The sequence below is a fragment of the Episyrphus balteatus genome, chromosome 1 (genome assembly GCF_945859705.1).
Source record: "Episyrphus balteatus chromosome 1, idEpiBalt1.1, whole genome shotgun sequence".
NCBI lineage: Eukaryota > Metazoa > Arthropoda > Insecta > Diptera > Syrphidae > Episyrphus > Episyrphus balteatus.
The window spans coordinates 159,244,465-159,260,930 of NC_079134.1; the positions used below are offsets into that span (position 1 = coordinate 159,244,465).

General features: G+C 29.0%; 1 protein-coding gene across 4 annotated transcripts in view; it reads right to left on the reverse strand.

Moving 5' to 3' along the window:
- The window catches only part of LOC129921327 (potassium voltage-gated channel subfamily H member 2), a 333,339-nt gene that overhangs the window by 215,520 nt on the left and 101,353 nt on the right, over positions 1–16,466 (reverse strand). Inside the window, exon 1 of one of the 4 annotated variants that reach the window (XM_056003127.1) lies at positions 3,136–5,386. The exons of the other annotated variants lie outside the window; for them this stretch is intronic. The gene's annotated coding sequence lies outside the window, so the exon portion shown is untranslated. Of the gene's footprint in view, positions 1–3,135; positions 5,387–16,466 lie in introns of those variants that run through there. 4 annotated transcript variants of the gene reach the window in all.

The window sequence follows — 16,466 nt, forward strand, 5'->3', positions numbered from 1 at the left end:
TTAAATCTTTCCGATATCTCTTTTATTGCTCGAGATATCTTAAGTTTCAGTTAAAAAGCTAAAGAGAAACTAAATTTAATCTAAAGTTTAAGTCACTGGTCACAGAATTTTTGCCACAAGAACCAAAATATACTTTTCTAGTAGTTTTCGGGATGCTTAACTCGAATCCGCAATCAGAAAAATTCTATTAGCCTTCGTTCTTGAAATATAACCGTTATAAAAAAACTTTTTTTTGCATTTTATAACGGTAATATTTCAAAAACGAAGGCTAACAGAATTTTTCTGATTGCGGATTCGAGTTAAGCACCCCGAAAACTACTAGAAAAGTATATTTTGGTTCTTGTGGCAAACAAATTTTGATTTGGTTGGCCAGTCTTGTTTCTGATTCAAAGACCGCTACTTAAATTCTAAATATCTCGGGCATTAAAAAAGATATCGGAAAGATTTAAACAGTTTTTGAAAGAAGAATATCTGTTCTTATAATCACCTTTACAAATTTGTTTGTAATGAATTACCCCACATTAAAACAGAACCTCGAAAACAGCCAAAATGACGTTTTTTAGCATTTTATAACGGTAATATTTCAAAAACGGAGGCCAATGACAATTTTCTGACTTCAGATTCGAGTTCAGAACATCAAAAACTACTAGAAAAGTATATTTTGGTTCTTGTGGCAAAAACCTTGTTGACCAGTGTAGTCATGCTTACAAACTTACAATAAAATAAGCAATTAGAAACTTTAACATTTTAACATTAAACATTTTTTAAGCTTTCGAAAATCAGAATTTTTGTACTGCCAGTTTTGAGTAGTTTTTAACAATAATATTAAAAATTAATATTAAATTTTATTAATATGAGTTTTTTTTTCTTTTACATAAAAGTTCAATAAAATTATAAATTCAACCCGAGTCAAAATTTATTGTTTGTCCTCGAGTCGTATCTCTATTTGGTTTGGGATAATGAGGAACCAAGGTTGGAAACAAAGTTAAATGCTCGATTTGAATAGAAATTTGAAAGCGAGCAACAAATGATTTTTTTAGTGTTGTTTTTTTTTTCAATTTAACTGCAATTTTTGCAACGGAAAATATAGTAGGTGTACTAAAGAAAAGTGTCTTTGGCATTTACTTATGGAACCTATAAGATTTATAGTGTGTTATTAGGTTTCATGCGCACTTTTGAACCCTCTCATAGCTTTGTGCATGTCCCGGATTCATTGTAGATGTTTCTAAAAATTACATATATACTTTTTATAGTGCGTTATTTATCATTATAATAACAAATGTATATATTCTAGAGGTTCCTCAAGTTCTTTGTCCATCAGTAAAATTAACTTTAAAATTTCAATGGGAACATTTATTTTTCGTAAATCTCTATATTGAACGTAAAATGTTTGAATACATCTATAAATTCCTTCAACGTCGAAAAAAACTCAAAAATATTGGACACCTCTTATCTAGCTCCGTGAAGCCAGAACTGCGACCTCAAAATTTTTGAACCAAACTTGACTAATTCGTTTGTCCACCGTTTGTCCATGGTTGTTCACCCAAAACATTTTGGAGCAAGTTTTTTTTTTATAGAAAGTCTGAAAATTGAAAAATCGTCTAAAACGCTCAAATTTTGAGTTAGACACATGTAACTAACTGCAATCGCTTGTCGTCCTCGAGTTTTATTTACATATCAAATTTTATCGTTCTTCAACCCACCGTTTAGGAGATATTAAAAAACAAATTTTGCACTGAAAAATTGAAACTCCCCTTTTTTTCAAAAACTGAAACTGCTGTCGTTTGTCCACCTCGAGTATACCAAAAATTATCGTTTGGCCACCCTCCGATTAGGAGACATTCGAAAAAGAATAGCAACTCTCATACAAAATATATCATTTTTTCTAAATTCTCAAAATTTTTTTTTTTTAATTCAAACGGCCATCGTTTGTCCACCTCGAGAAATGCATACAAACAAAAAAACATCGTTTAGGAGATATGTAATTAAAAAAAAAAACAAATATTAGATTCCCAAAAAAAAAACAATACGCATACACCACAGTGTACCTACCTACTAAAAATTTCAAAGTCCCCAAAAATTATTTTTTTTTCAAAAATTCAAACGAAAATCGTCGTCAAAATTGTCTTATTGTCAAATCACAGAAATGTCCTTTATGTATTTATGTTTATGTTAGTGGTGTCTCAGCGCTAAACGGTTTATCAAAAATTAAGTTGTCATCTATTTTTTAGATTTTCTAGTCTAGGGTGAAAAAACTTCAGACAGTAAAACCAAGCCCATACAAATTTATCATCTCAAGTGATCCAAATTGGATATTATCTGTGTTTAGGTATATTTTATATGTACATAAAACCCTTTATCAAATATGTCTTTCTATTTATGTATTTCCATGAAATTCATCACATAAATTATTTCTATTTTTATTCAAAACACACAAAAATCAGAAAACCCTCACTTAAATTTCTAAAAAAAAAAATGATACAGACAGACAACTCCTTTTCTCTCATTTCTTTCATCGTCTATTTTGGTAACAAGTTGAAATAAAACAACAACAAAAAAAAATGAGAAAAAAAAATTCAAAATTCCTCCTTGTCGAGCATATTTTTGTGTCAACATACAAAAATAACGAAAACAATAATTCAGGTAGGTACAATATTTTTCAAGCTTCACCACAAAACAGAGCAGAAAACAGGACACAAAACCCTAGTTCCAGTACAACAACCAACCAACAACAATAAAGTAGATACAAGTTCCTTATATTTTGTGCTGATGTATAACTTTAAAACTTAACTTTAACACCATAATTTATCACTGTCACCCATGCTTGCCTGTGCCTGCCTGGACTCACTATAAACCCGACCCCGACTTCGACCGACATGGGGCTTACATTTTAGCTAATAGACCGACCTTCTCTTCCTGGCAAAGTCCATTATTATTATCATCATTCACAACAACGACTTTGTGACTATTATTATAGCCCTCTGGGCTGGCATCTACCCAGAAACAGGTGGGTGTTTTTTTTTACATTTTGCTATTTTTTTTTATATTCATATCCGAAGCTAAACACGAAAAAAAAATGGTTATGCTCAACACAAACAGAATAGGTATACAATAATTAGGAAGAAAGATCCTTACCAAGGATGTTTTCAATTTTTTTGTAATTTTTTTTTTTGTTTAAATTTTAGAATAACGCACTTTAAAGTTATTTTCATGCAGTTTTATCGGGTATTTTTCGTTATCCAAGAAAAAGAGTTATGTAACAGTAGTGTACATCTGCATTCAAACCAACAACAACAAAAACAAAAAAAATCACTGTTATCCTTTTTATCATCAAAAATTTTTATAAATTTTATTCGTGAGGCATCCTTGTTGTATGAAGAAATACGAGAAAAGATGGGTGGTGAATAACGGCGGATGTCCTTCAACAGCACTTAGTATAATTTGTTTACACACAATATTTTTTTTTTTTTTTATTTCTTCATTTCACTTGATTTATTATTTTTTTTTTTGATTTTTCAAAAAAACAATATCCTTGTTTGATTTTGAATATTTCTTCAAAATAAAGATATTATTCCACTTGACATTTCAATTACCGTAAGACAGGACACGGAGGACAACACAAAAATTCATTTATTATTTATGACGAATTCATTTCTCTTTCTCTCACAAGATTTTTAATTATTTCTTTGCCATTTTTTTTTGTATCCTTTTTTTTTTTTTTTGTTTGCTTTTTATCTCCCACAATCAAAATAAAAAAGATTAAAGGATTGTTTCACAGAGATTCACATGGAATAAATTTTATCCTGCTGATGCACTTGAGTGTATATGAGAATGTATGTGTGTTTTATGTGTGTGTGTGTCAGGCAGAGATAGATAGAGATATGGGTGTGTGTATGGTGGAGTATTTCTACAGTGATTAAAAATTAATTTGTGCCGCGGCAAACACACAACTACACACTATTCACTGGATTTTGATGGATTTTTACCCGACCGAGAATAGTCCTTTTGGCTTTTTATTTAAATCCAATTCGCCGCGATTTATATTTATGCATTTTTTTTTTCTCGCTTTCAATTGAAATATAGGAATAATTCTACACTTCACTGAATTTAAAATATTGATATCCTTTTTTGTTCAGGGGTAAATGGTGACGTGATATAGTGTTATACTTTCAATGACGTCATTCACATCCCGTTTTTCGTTTGGTTTTACTATTTTGTTGTTGTCAAAAAAATTAAGGATAAAATAGAAAACTACACCCACTTCGCGCTCATCATCGTCATCATCATCATCATCGTCAAACCAGCAGGATCTCCTCCACCGAGGAAGGACGAAACGAACACAAACCTTTACCGTATATAACTACAACTATCATTCGAGTTGGAGAGTTGTGAAGAAAATGACAGTTAAAGAGGAAGAACAAGCAAAAAAGCAGCAACCTCTTTCGTATGTGTGTTTAAATATGTTTTATAAGTGTGTGAGAGTGAGTTTTTGTAAGGACACGACAACGATATAATAATTCTATTGCGAAGGAAATTGCAGAAATATAATATCCTCGAAGAATATAATAATTTAACTTTTGTGTAATTTAATCAAAATCAAATTCGTTCAGATTGGTTTTGATTAGAATGGATTTTGTTATCCTTTTTTGATTTTCGTGGCAAGGACATTATTTATGTTTTCTTTTCTTATTTTTGGTTGTTCAAGTCGAGAATAGATAAGATAAAAAAAGCAAGAAAAGAAAGTAAATATATTTTTTTTTTGTTTAGTGGAAAACAGCCATCGTTTTAATAATAAATAAATAAGCACCGAGACGATACAACACCGTTTCGACGAGGCAAAGAAGACAGACACACGACAACGATGGTGGTGACGAGTTTTCCACCCTCACTGACCGTTATGTTCTGAGACAGGAAACTATGCTGTTGGTTAAGTTTAGTTGCAAAAATCAACTGTTTTTCAGTTTTCTGTGCTTGCTTGATTATTTTTTTTTTTCGTTCGGTTTCGGTGTGTTTTGCGTTCTGCTGCCTTTTGTGTGTGGTGAGGAGAGTAAAAACGGTATATTTTTCTTTTTCCAAGAGAGAGCAATAGATTTATCGAAGGATGAAGAAGTAAAATAAAAAAATGAGAGTAAACACATTCCAACAGTGTTCAAGAGTGAAATTGGTATTGGTGTCATTTCTAGAGTGTATGTGTGAGTGGTAGGAAAGGTGAAAGCTTTATTTTATATTAGAAATGTTTGTATGTGTGTGTGTGAAGGGTAGTTTTGGTACTATAGGTATGTTTATGTTGTCTGGATGGTTTTTGAATACAAGAAGTGTTGTCGATTGCCTGTAAATTTAACGGTCACTGAGACAGTGGTGGGTTTTTTGTTTGATTTTTTTTTTTTTTTGTATTTTTGAAATTATTGTCATTTATGACAGTCACTAGACATGTGAAAGATTATCTAGAAGAGTAAGATATCTGTTTGAAGAACTTATAAAATAGAGAAGTGGTAGAGGTGTTGTTTGTAGGGAAAGTTCGATGAACTTTTAATGTCAAATGGTTTCTGAAATTATTACATATTTTTTTCCTATTAGCTAATTAGAGAGTTTTTCTGTGGAAATATTTTCTTATCATGGAGTTTGTTTTTTTCACGGTGTTATTTTTAGTTTTTTGCAAGAAATTTAGACATTGAATTTGAGAAACGGCTAATAAACACGTGGAATGTAGCTTTAGGAAATAATATGTGAAGTTCAATAAACCTCTTGCAAAGTAGATACTAGATAGGTAGGTATTAAAACATTCCAAGAAATGTGTAATTTAAGATGGGTTGGGCCAGAAAGAGGATTAATAATAACTGATATTGGCGACAACACTAGTAGATAGTGATTGTTAAATTTACGCTTTGTTGGATGTGAATAAGTCTTATTGGAAGCAGGCTTACCTTGGAAGTTTTAAGTTTCAAAAATGTGATTCTGAAGGGTATCGGCAAAGACATGCAGCTTTTGGACTTTCCTAAAAAAGTCTGCGGAAATAGTTATCGAGATTTTTTTCTCTTTAAGTTTTGGTTCTTTTGTATCGGATAGCGCCACATAGTGCTTCTTATAATAAGTCGCTAAGACTCAGACAATTTTTTTTGACACTTTAAGTACCTACCTACTATCTTAAGAAATGGGATAGAATTTTGTATTAATTTATTTTTGTTCAAATGGCTCTCATGCGTTTCTAGTTAGCAGTTGAGTATGGAGTTGCCTTGAATCGATAACATAATTACGAAAGAGGTTCTTAAAATATGCATTTTTTTCTTTTTGGTTAAATAGTTTTTCTTAAATTATTTAGGTACAATAATTTTTTTTTTTAATTTTTTAAAAGGATCAATATCATCTACAAAAAATTTCTATATTCAAGTAAAATTTTCAAATTCAGCTTGGTTTTTATGTAATTATGTCTCGAAAACGTGTTCATTGTAATTTTTTAAAATGTAATTTCGAACAAATTAATAAGTTTCAGTGCATATTTTGGCTGTAAGTTAATGCAGTTAGAGTTGTTACAGACGATTTCGAACAACTTACCTACATGTTTGAAAAGTGTTCGTCGTAGTAGGCAAAAATTTCAAAAATGAGTTTTCAAAATGTTTAAATGCCTATACGATACAAATTCGTTTAAATCTTTTAAAATTGATGCATTTCAATTTCTTTTAAAGCATTTGAAAAAAACTTCTAAAAATTCAAACAAAAACGATTCTGTTGTTTCTGAGAATCAGATATATTATGAATGTGGGCGTGGCAGTGGGCGTATTTAGTTTTTTTGTTATCATATTTTAACTTTTAAATCATAAATCGTAAGGCTATCGGAACTATTATACAGTAAAACCTGCTAATTGGGACACTCTATAATCTGACCACCTCCTATTCGGACCGAATGCTTTCCCTGCTATTTTTCATACAAATTTCCCTCTATAATCGGGAAAACTGCTAATCGGACCATGGATCACCTTTATAACATTCTTTTCTTATTGTTTTACCTGTTTAATTGGACCAAAAGTCAAAAATAAGAAACATGTGTGTTCAATGTTCATGTACATTGCATCCCATTTTTTTTTTTCTTGGCCAATTTTGCAAAGTTACATTTGTTATATGCGGGGATTCCTCAAAATGTTTAATTTTATTTTTCGTTTCTTGGCAAAGGAAACAATTTGACAGTGCAATAGAGTTTTTGAAGTTGATTGTTTTTTTTTTTAAGCCTTTTGAAATTTTTTGGTACCTATATTTGTTGTCATTTTTACGTGGGTTAGATGTATGAATGAGAGAAATTGTTTTCTAAATGGACCGGTCCGATTAAAAAAGAACCTCTATAAGTGGACCATCTCCATTTGCATAACCTGATCAGAAAATTCAATTTTAAAGTTCAAGTGACCTCAACTCCAAAGCGTTTCGCCCACTTAAAATAAAATAAATTTTTAATTTTTAATAAATTGCTATTATTTTTGTTATTTTTTCTTCGTTACTGATCAGAAAATGGTATTATGCCATGTTTCGTAGTACTCTTCCGAATGAACCGTCTGAACCGGGTGCGTACATATGGCAAGATTTTTTTCAAGTGAAAAAGTATGTTGAGCTCTTTATGTGTTCCGAATATTTTTAAACACCAGTATTGGAGGTTTTAAAATAACTGAGCTTGAATTGATATTTCGAACATTGAAATACATTATGGACATTTGAAGATTTTTTTACATACATATATCAACTGAACTCATAATATTTAGTCTAATTTTTCTCATATGGATCCAATCAAGTAACTAGTTAGAAATAAAACCTGTCTACAATGCTATGCTATGCTATAAGTAGTTAAAAGAAAACGCAAACGCAAACTGGAAAATTTATTAAGAATTTTTTTAAGAAATCATTGAAAAAGTTACAGAATTTTTTGAGCACTTAAGGATGAACAAAATATTCATCCTGTCAATGTTGATTCAAGATTTATAAATTAGGACTTTTTTTTATAATCGACTGTAGGCCCTATACATTTTTAATTCAAAAAACACTTTGAAAACTGAAAATTTCCTTAACAGTTGATATGTTCAACTATGAACTTGAAATGTAGGTAAACATTTATCTGATTATTCTCCCTAAGAAAATCATAAGAAATTTTAAAGATAAATTTAACAAATTTCCTTGAAAAATAAAGATGCTTCGATCCAGCCTTGATGAAGTATTTTTAAGAAAACCAAAGACGCAACTTTTCATATACACATAACTCGTTCAACCTATAATACCTATACTCCTGTATATGTAAGCTCAGCTGGCAATGTTTCAAAATATGTTTTCAAAAAAATAAAATGCGACACGTGAAATTGTTTGTTTATTTATCACATATTGCTGCAGTTATTTTATTGGCTATAAAACTTTAAATATGTGTGATACAAAAACCATAAACATGTGTGAACTCATATAAGGAAGTAGAACATATTTTTTTTTTTTTTTTTGTTTCTGGTTGAAACTGATTTGTCCTTGTACTGTAGTAAGATTATAGTAGGACATAAACAAACGTGTACTTTTTTTCATACAGTTCAAAAATATTTAATATCAATGATAAGCTTTATAAGAAGACTCATTTAACGCGCCAATATTATTCACTGGCTTTTAATAATTTTGATAAGAATCGATTTTGTTGTAAAAAAATACCCCTTCAATGTGCTATTATAAATCGAATTTTGTCTAAATAAACAAACAGTCACGATAAAAGAAAATAACAATAATCACCCCTTCTGTCATATTCTGTCTGCCCTTTTAAAATGCTTAATGTATTTTCATAAAATGTTAAAGAAATAAAATGCTTTAGGGGTGGAGCCAGTAGGTAGCACCTTTATAATAAAATAGCATGTCCAACACATAATCAAATAATCAAAGCGTGAAAAATGTCCTTTTGGAAACCACAACAAAACTATATGAATTATTATTTTGAAATAAATTGAATTTTTGATATCCTCCCACTCACACAGAAAGTTAGAAATCATTATTATTTCTTATATAAAAAAAAAAAAAAAAATCTTGTCCTTTCCTTGAATGAAGGACTCTCCAATGACATTATTCCCCTAAAACCGAAAAGGAGAAAAACATTTAAAGAAAACCACTGCTTATTTTTATTATGTTTTTTTTTCTTGACTTGCGTTCGCCAAAACCTATAGAAAAAATGTCACTACAAAACAATGTAAGCTCATAGCATATTATAAACATCAATAGTTATTAGAAAAAATAAAGCTCCATCAAATAATAGGATCTTATAAGTAGAAGTGTACAACTGTCAGTTACGTTAACAATATTATTTTCAAATCACACGTGCACACAAAATTTACCCCAAGAGGGTAACTTTCAGGGTTGCCATACTTCTTTTTTGTTGTTAAAAAAAAAAAAACAAAAAATCAAAATGATCATTTATCATCTTATGATTTGATTTGAATTTTTTGACAGAAAAACTCTTTAAATTAAAATTAAACTTACGGTTCTTAAAATAAACAGGAATTTTTAGGAATTTTTTTGGAATTTTTAGTGAAAATATTAAAACTTGTTTAGTTTTTGTCAAATATGTTACCTATAAAAAAATTTAAATTTGGGAAAGTTTTTAGTGTATTAATAAATTTTCATTGATAGTAAAAATCTTTCTCTAGAATATTTTTTTCGTGATGGTAACTCTCATATAATCAGAACAATTGACTTAAGCTTCTTCAACAAACAGAAAAATAAAAAATAAGCGGTTAAAATACTTGTGTGCTTCAATGATAAATTGCATAAAATATTGTTAAGAACCTGGGTACCATCCGTAGTTGTATCTTATTTGTATAGCAATAGCAAAAGACGGAGAACTGTCTTGCTATTTGGTTGAACATACAGAAATATGAAAGAAAATAAAAATTTGAAGGTTAAGGTTAAGGAGCCGATTTTTAAAAATATTGGAGCCAAAAATAGCCGCTTTCAAAAGTGGTCCAAAAACACGCAAACAATTTTTTGTGGCATGAGATTTTTGATTTTTTTTTTGCTTATCAGACTTCAAGTATAAATATTTGTTTTTAATTTTGTTCATAATTCTGGTTTTCACGCTAATTTACGAGGATTTAATTAAATTTGTAATAACTAAAATTTAGTGATGGGAACTGTCGAATGGTTTGAACTATCGAATGGTTCATTCATTCATTTAATCATTCGAACAAAAACTATCGAATAAAACTATCGAATAAAATCTATCGAATAAACTATCGAAATAATTACACGTAAAAACTATTCGAATGAGATAACTATCGTATAAAAAAACTATTTCAATGAAAAAACTATAGAATAAAAAAAAACTATCGAATAAAAAAACTATTCGAATGAAAAAACTATCGAATGAAAAAACTATTCGAACGAAAATAGTAACTAAATGAATGAACGAATGAATGAATGATTTAAAACTATCGATAGTTTGATAGTTTTTATTCGATAGTGCCCATCTATCTTCGGTAGATTTTTGCTGTAAAAAGTTTTGATTTTAAAGGAGCCTTAAATCGCCATGTTCGAAATTAAAAGAGCCGAATTCCGATAAATAGGAAATCAAAATTTTAAGGGGCGAGTTAAATGTTTTAGAAGCCTGTTTGCCGAGATATAGCCGGCTCTGAAAACACTGGTTAGACCCATGATTTTTCAATGTGACTTCAAAACAGCTTTAAACAAGTTCCCTAAGTTTTTGCGGCAGCAATGATTCGATTTAGTACTGAAGAAGAATATATTTTGAGTATAAATTTCAATTTAAGCAATGTTTGGTCTAGTGTGTCCATTAGACTGGGCCAAAAAAATAAAATATTTTTTTTTTTGAAATTAACTTCGAAAATCATGTTCAGGATGATGAAAAAAAAATTTGGTGAAAATTTGAGCCGTTAAAAAAAATTTTAAGAGGTCTATCATCGGTGTTTTTTATTTTTATACATGATATGATGTTTTACAACAGAACTGCTAGACGATCAAAGTAAAAAAAATTTCTGTTCATTTTTTCTTATATAAAATTAAATTTCCTACAAAAAAGATCTAATTGAAAATTTTCGTCAGACGAGCCGTATTCGAGTAATTAAGCTTTTTAAATCGAAGTGTTTTTTCAATTTGCCTGTTTCACTTTGGAATTTTGTGATGAGCAAATAAGTGAATAGAAAAATAAAACCTTGACAGATTCTTATAGGAAATTTAATTCTCTACAAAAAAGGTCTTGTAGTAATTTGCCCTAAATTGAGTTTTGAAGAAGTTATTCACGATTTAAATCGAGAAAAAAATTAAAAAATCAATTTTCAATTTCAAAATTTTCTAATTCACTGAAAATTCAATATTTTCAAATTAGCAAGATGTTTTCTTGTAGGGAATTAAACGTTCTATAAAAAGTTCCTTGGCAGCAAATTAATTGCTTTAACCGTTTAGAAGATAATCGTATTCAAATCGCAAATGCATACTTGTCATAAGAAAACTATTGAAATCAGTGGGCATTGGTTTTGATACGAATATCTTCTTAACGGTTAAAGCAATTAATTTGCTGCCAAGGAACTTTTTATAGAACGTTTAATTCCCTACAAGAAAACATCTTGCTAATTTGAAAATATTGAATTTTCAGTGAATTAGAAAATTTTGAAATTGAAAATTGATTTTTTAATTTTTTTCTCGATTTAAATCGTGAATAACTTCTTCAAAACTCAATTTAGGGCAAATTACTACAAGACCTTTTTTGTAGAGAATTAAATTTCCTATAAGAATCTGTCAAGGTTTTATTTTTCTATTCACTTATTTGCTCATCACAAAATTCCAAAGTGAAACAGGCAAATTGAAAAAACACTTCGATTTAAAAAGCTTAATTACTCGAATACGGCTCGTCTGACGAAAATTTTCAATTAGATCTTTTTTGTAGGAAATTTAATTTTATATAAGAAAAAATGAACAGAAATTTTTTTTACTTTGATCGTCTACCAGTTCTGTTGTAAAACATCATATCATGTATAAAAATAAAAAACACCGATGATAGACCTCTTAAAATTTTTTTTAACGGCTCAAATTTTCACCAAATTTTTTTTTCATCATCCTGAACATGATTTTCGAAGTTACTTTCAAAAAAAAAAATATTTTATTTTTTTGGCCCAGTCTAGTGTCCATCATTTTGAAATCGCGTTACTCTCAATATCTTTCTTATTTCAAAACAATTTAAACGGGTCTGTCACCTGTTATAACCGATATAAACTCACTTTTTATAATGTTTACTAAGTCAAAGGATTTGAATACAAATTTGAAATAGATACTCTATGTCAATATTGCTTCTTTTTTGTCACAGAAGATAATAATCTTTCTATTTTTTAAAATAATCAAATTGACATATTTTTCTTTGCCCACTTGTATTAATAAAAAAGTTTTACTATTGGTATTTTAAAAGCCTATGTAAATTTTGTGCATTTATACGTCAAACCCGTGACGATGGAATGCTGAATATGATATGAATTTGAATACTGAACATCTACTTAATGAAGAATCTTGAACGCGCTTTTAATTTGAGCATATTATGGCTATTTCTCCTGAAAATCGAGCCTGGTTTAAGGTTTAAATGACATTGAAGAACACAACCCTTGATTAGAGTGAGTAGTAGTGACTTGCTTTGTCAATTTATCAAATACATCACCGCCCTTTCAAATAATCCCTACTTGACTAGATATTCGTCATCGTGCCCTGACTGATTGTAACACAAAAAAAAAAAAAAGGCACTCAAAAACACCTTGACACAAAACAGTTTTTATTGATACCGATTTTTTTTTTATACTATCAACAAAACCAATTTCGAAAATCCGTAGAATGAGGAAAAACAATAACTCATCGCTTTTGATCTCATTGAATTTTCTCATTACCTACTCCTTAAGTTCAAGTTTTTTTTATATCCGATTTGATAAAGCCATTAAATTAATAAAACGGTCACATAAGCTTCCTGTAAAATTGATATATTACTTCCCAAAATATTTGTATTAACTTTCACATTGACCTTAACACGGTTTGTAAGTTTTTTTATTTATTTCATGTAAAACGGAATTAAATCATTACACTGACCAAACAATTGAATGTTATCCAACAATTTCTACACTAAACATGGTAAATAAATAATTTTGAGTATAACTTTTTTTTTTTAACTTCTTCGCATGTCAATTGCTTATCATATCAAAAAAATGAAAAAAAAGGTCGTCACTTATTTCCGGGAGACTTAAATAAGGGTGAACAAGAAATCTATGTTATTTAACACGCAATTCAGATTATAACTCCCTTTTTTCAGGAAATTTTATATCAAAAAGTAAGAAATTTAGGTCAAACCCAATAACCTCATTTGAAAAGAAACCTTCAATTAAAGAGTAGGTAACACGTCCTATTTAGTAGATTGAGAGGGTATTAACAAAAAATCAATACATAAGTCAGATAGAGGGAGAAAGTTTTGAAGAATTTATAAAAGAATAATTGAAAAAATGCTTCAATCAAATCAGTAGTGATTCATATTCTATTTACTGCTTGTTATTTTCTAATGAGGTTAAAATTTGATTAAGATTGAACACTTAGCTTCATAAATCAAAAATATTGTTTTTGGTTGCTCTGCTTTCCTCTCTCTTAAATAACAAGAAAAAAGTAATTGCTCAAAAAAACCAAAAACACTAGATTTTGAAAGTCTATATTTTATCCAATTTTAGCCGTATTTAATTTTTGTGACCATTATGTTGAAAATAAAGTATCTTCTTTTCTCCGTCGCATGTTCAATATTTATAATTGCTCAAAAGATAAAAATAGACTATTTAATAAAAACATCAAAAATATCTGTTTTTTTCTCTTTTTTGAATATATTTTTTTAACTTTTTTATAATATTTCAATTTCAAAATTTTTTAAAATGATACATATCGATAGTAAACCAGTGCCGATGCCTTCAAAAACATTAAAAAGTACAAAAAAAATCATAGTAGGATAAAACCCATTGGAAAAGGAGGTGAATATGATGAAAATTAAAGGAAAAATAAATTACGTGCGAGCCGAGTTCGGGAAGTGGGTGGGTTGAGTTTTTAATGGTAAAAAATGGTATATCTCGATTTCCGGCAAAACTACAAGTCCTATAGAAAAAAGTTGTATGACAAAGTTGTAGGTAATAAAAAGATCGAATACGAAATTTGGTGAAAACTTACCTTATTATATCTCAAATACACTGTAATTTATTTAATTTAAAATATTTATTTTTTAACCTTTTTTTTGACTTAATACCAAAAAAACACCCTAATTTTCAATCGAAAATTCACGTGTCAAAATATCAGCTTTTTTTAAAAAATCGGTGGGTATTTTGTTCCTTAAAATCTCTACTTTCCAATAGTGTAAACAAAAATTTGCATTAGTATACCATAGTACATGTTCTCGGTAAAAGCAAAAAGCTTGAATTCGAAAAGTTTTTTATCATTATTTAAAATTTTGGACTATTTATTAAAATTTACACTTAAATTACTCAAAAACCGTAACATTAATCAATATTACATGAAATCCTACGTTTTTTGAGTAATTAAAGTGTAAATTTGAATAAATAGGCCAAAATTGTAAACAATACTAAAAAAAATTTTTCGAATTCCAGCTTTTTTCATTTTTTACATTTTACTAAAACATGTTCTATAGTATACTAATGTAAATTTTTTTACACCATCAGAAAAAAGACATTTTAACAAACGAAATGCGCACCGTCTTTTTGAAAAAAGTTGATATTTTGACACGTGAATTTTCGATTGAAAATTAGGGTGTTTTTTTGGTATTAAGTCAAAAAAAAGGTTAAAAAATAAATATTTTAAATAAAATAAATTACAGTGTATTTGAGATATAATAAGGTAAGTTTTCACCAAATTTCGTAGAAAAATTTTTGTTTTTGAAAAAGATAAAAATAAAAAACCAAAAACTCGGTTTTTTTTTTATTTTTCACATAAATTTTGAGGTTATGTGAAAAAATTGTTGAAAAAGTTGTAGATCTTTTTATTACCTACAACTTTGTCATACAACTTTTTTCTATAGGACTTGTAGTTTTGCCGGAAATCGAGATATACCATTTTTTACCATTAAAAACTCAACCCACCCACTTCCCGAACTCGGCTTGCCCGTAATTTATTTTTCTTTTAATTTTCATCATATTCACCTAATTTTCCAATGGGTTTCATTCTACTATGATTTTTTTTGGTTTCAAAAATTATCGACCCTGGTCTATAGGAAATATGGTTATCTACAAAAAATTGCTTAATGAAAATTTTCAAATTCGGCTTTCTTTTCAAGTTATAGGCAAAAACTCAAAAAGTAACAAAAAGAGCCTAAAATGTTGATTGTTTCAAAAATGTTCAAAGGTATGTACCTTCCTTTGCTATGAAAACTACGAACAAAACAGTTCTTTACATTTGTTTAACATTAAAGTCTGTTCTTTTTTCTAAGGGAAGAAAAAATGTGGGTTTATTGCAAAAAATAAATATGTAATAATAATGGTAACCTTTTGATATTCAGTAATTGTTTTACATTTTTTAAATTCGAACCAAGAGTTTAGAGTGTCTATAAGAAAGTCATAGTTAAAAGAGTGTTTTTTTTTTTTGTTGTTGTTGAAAAAAAGGATATATTACCTTAATAGAATTTGATACGTTATTATGGGAAATTACCTTTTTTTTTAGCAAATATCATCGACGCTTGGCAGTTCTCTGGAATTTGTTCTAACCTTACACAAGTTCATTTATGTTTTCTGAGATAATTATTTCATGTAAGATTGAACCTCAATCGTGAAATGACATTCAGAAAGCCCATCCTTATACCTTTTCTAAAAAAAGGACACTTTACAAACTTTTTATTTCCTCAAACAAACACAAAATTTAAAAAAAAATGAAAAAAAAATATAAGAGACCAAAATAAATATAGGTATCATAAGAATGTAAAGGCTTCTAAAAGTATAAATAACCATAATTTGCTGACTGTTTTTATAGGGCTCTTCAAACAAGCAAAATATAGAAAACATAGCAATTAATATAATGGCTGCTGTGTTATACCCGTCTATCAAGCCCAAAAAAAAGCTAACGGTAGAGATATACTTTCTTCCATTTTTTTTTTTCACCTTAATATTTCTCTAAGGAAATAACATTTTAGTCCTCTTCTCTTGTTTTTTGTCTATTTTATTTTACCTTTGGCAAAGAAAATAAAAGCGAAATGAAAATTTTTGAAAGACATCCAAAAAATTTCCTGGCTGACATTCTTCGACTTCCAAAACTAAACATAGAAGGGTGTAGGCGAGTGCAATGAAAATAGGTCTTTATTGTAAAAGAGCGAACGCCACACCAACAACGTCGACATGGTTTTTGCAATTTACACTTTGTCTTATTTTTCCTTTATTTTTTAAGGGAATGAGAAAAAAAAAAGGAGATAAAAATACCAGAATCGTGCCAAAAAGAATATCCTCCTC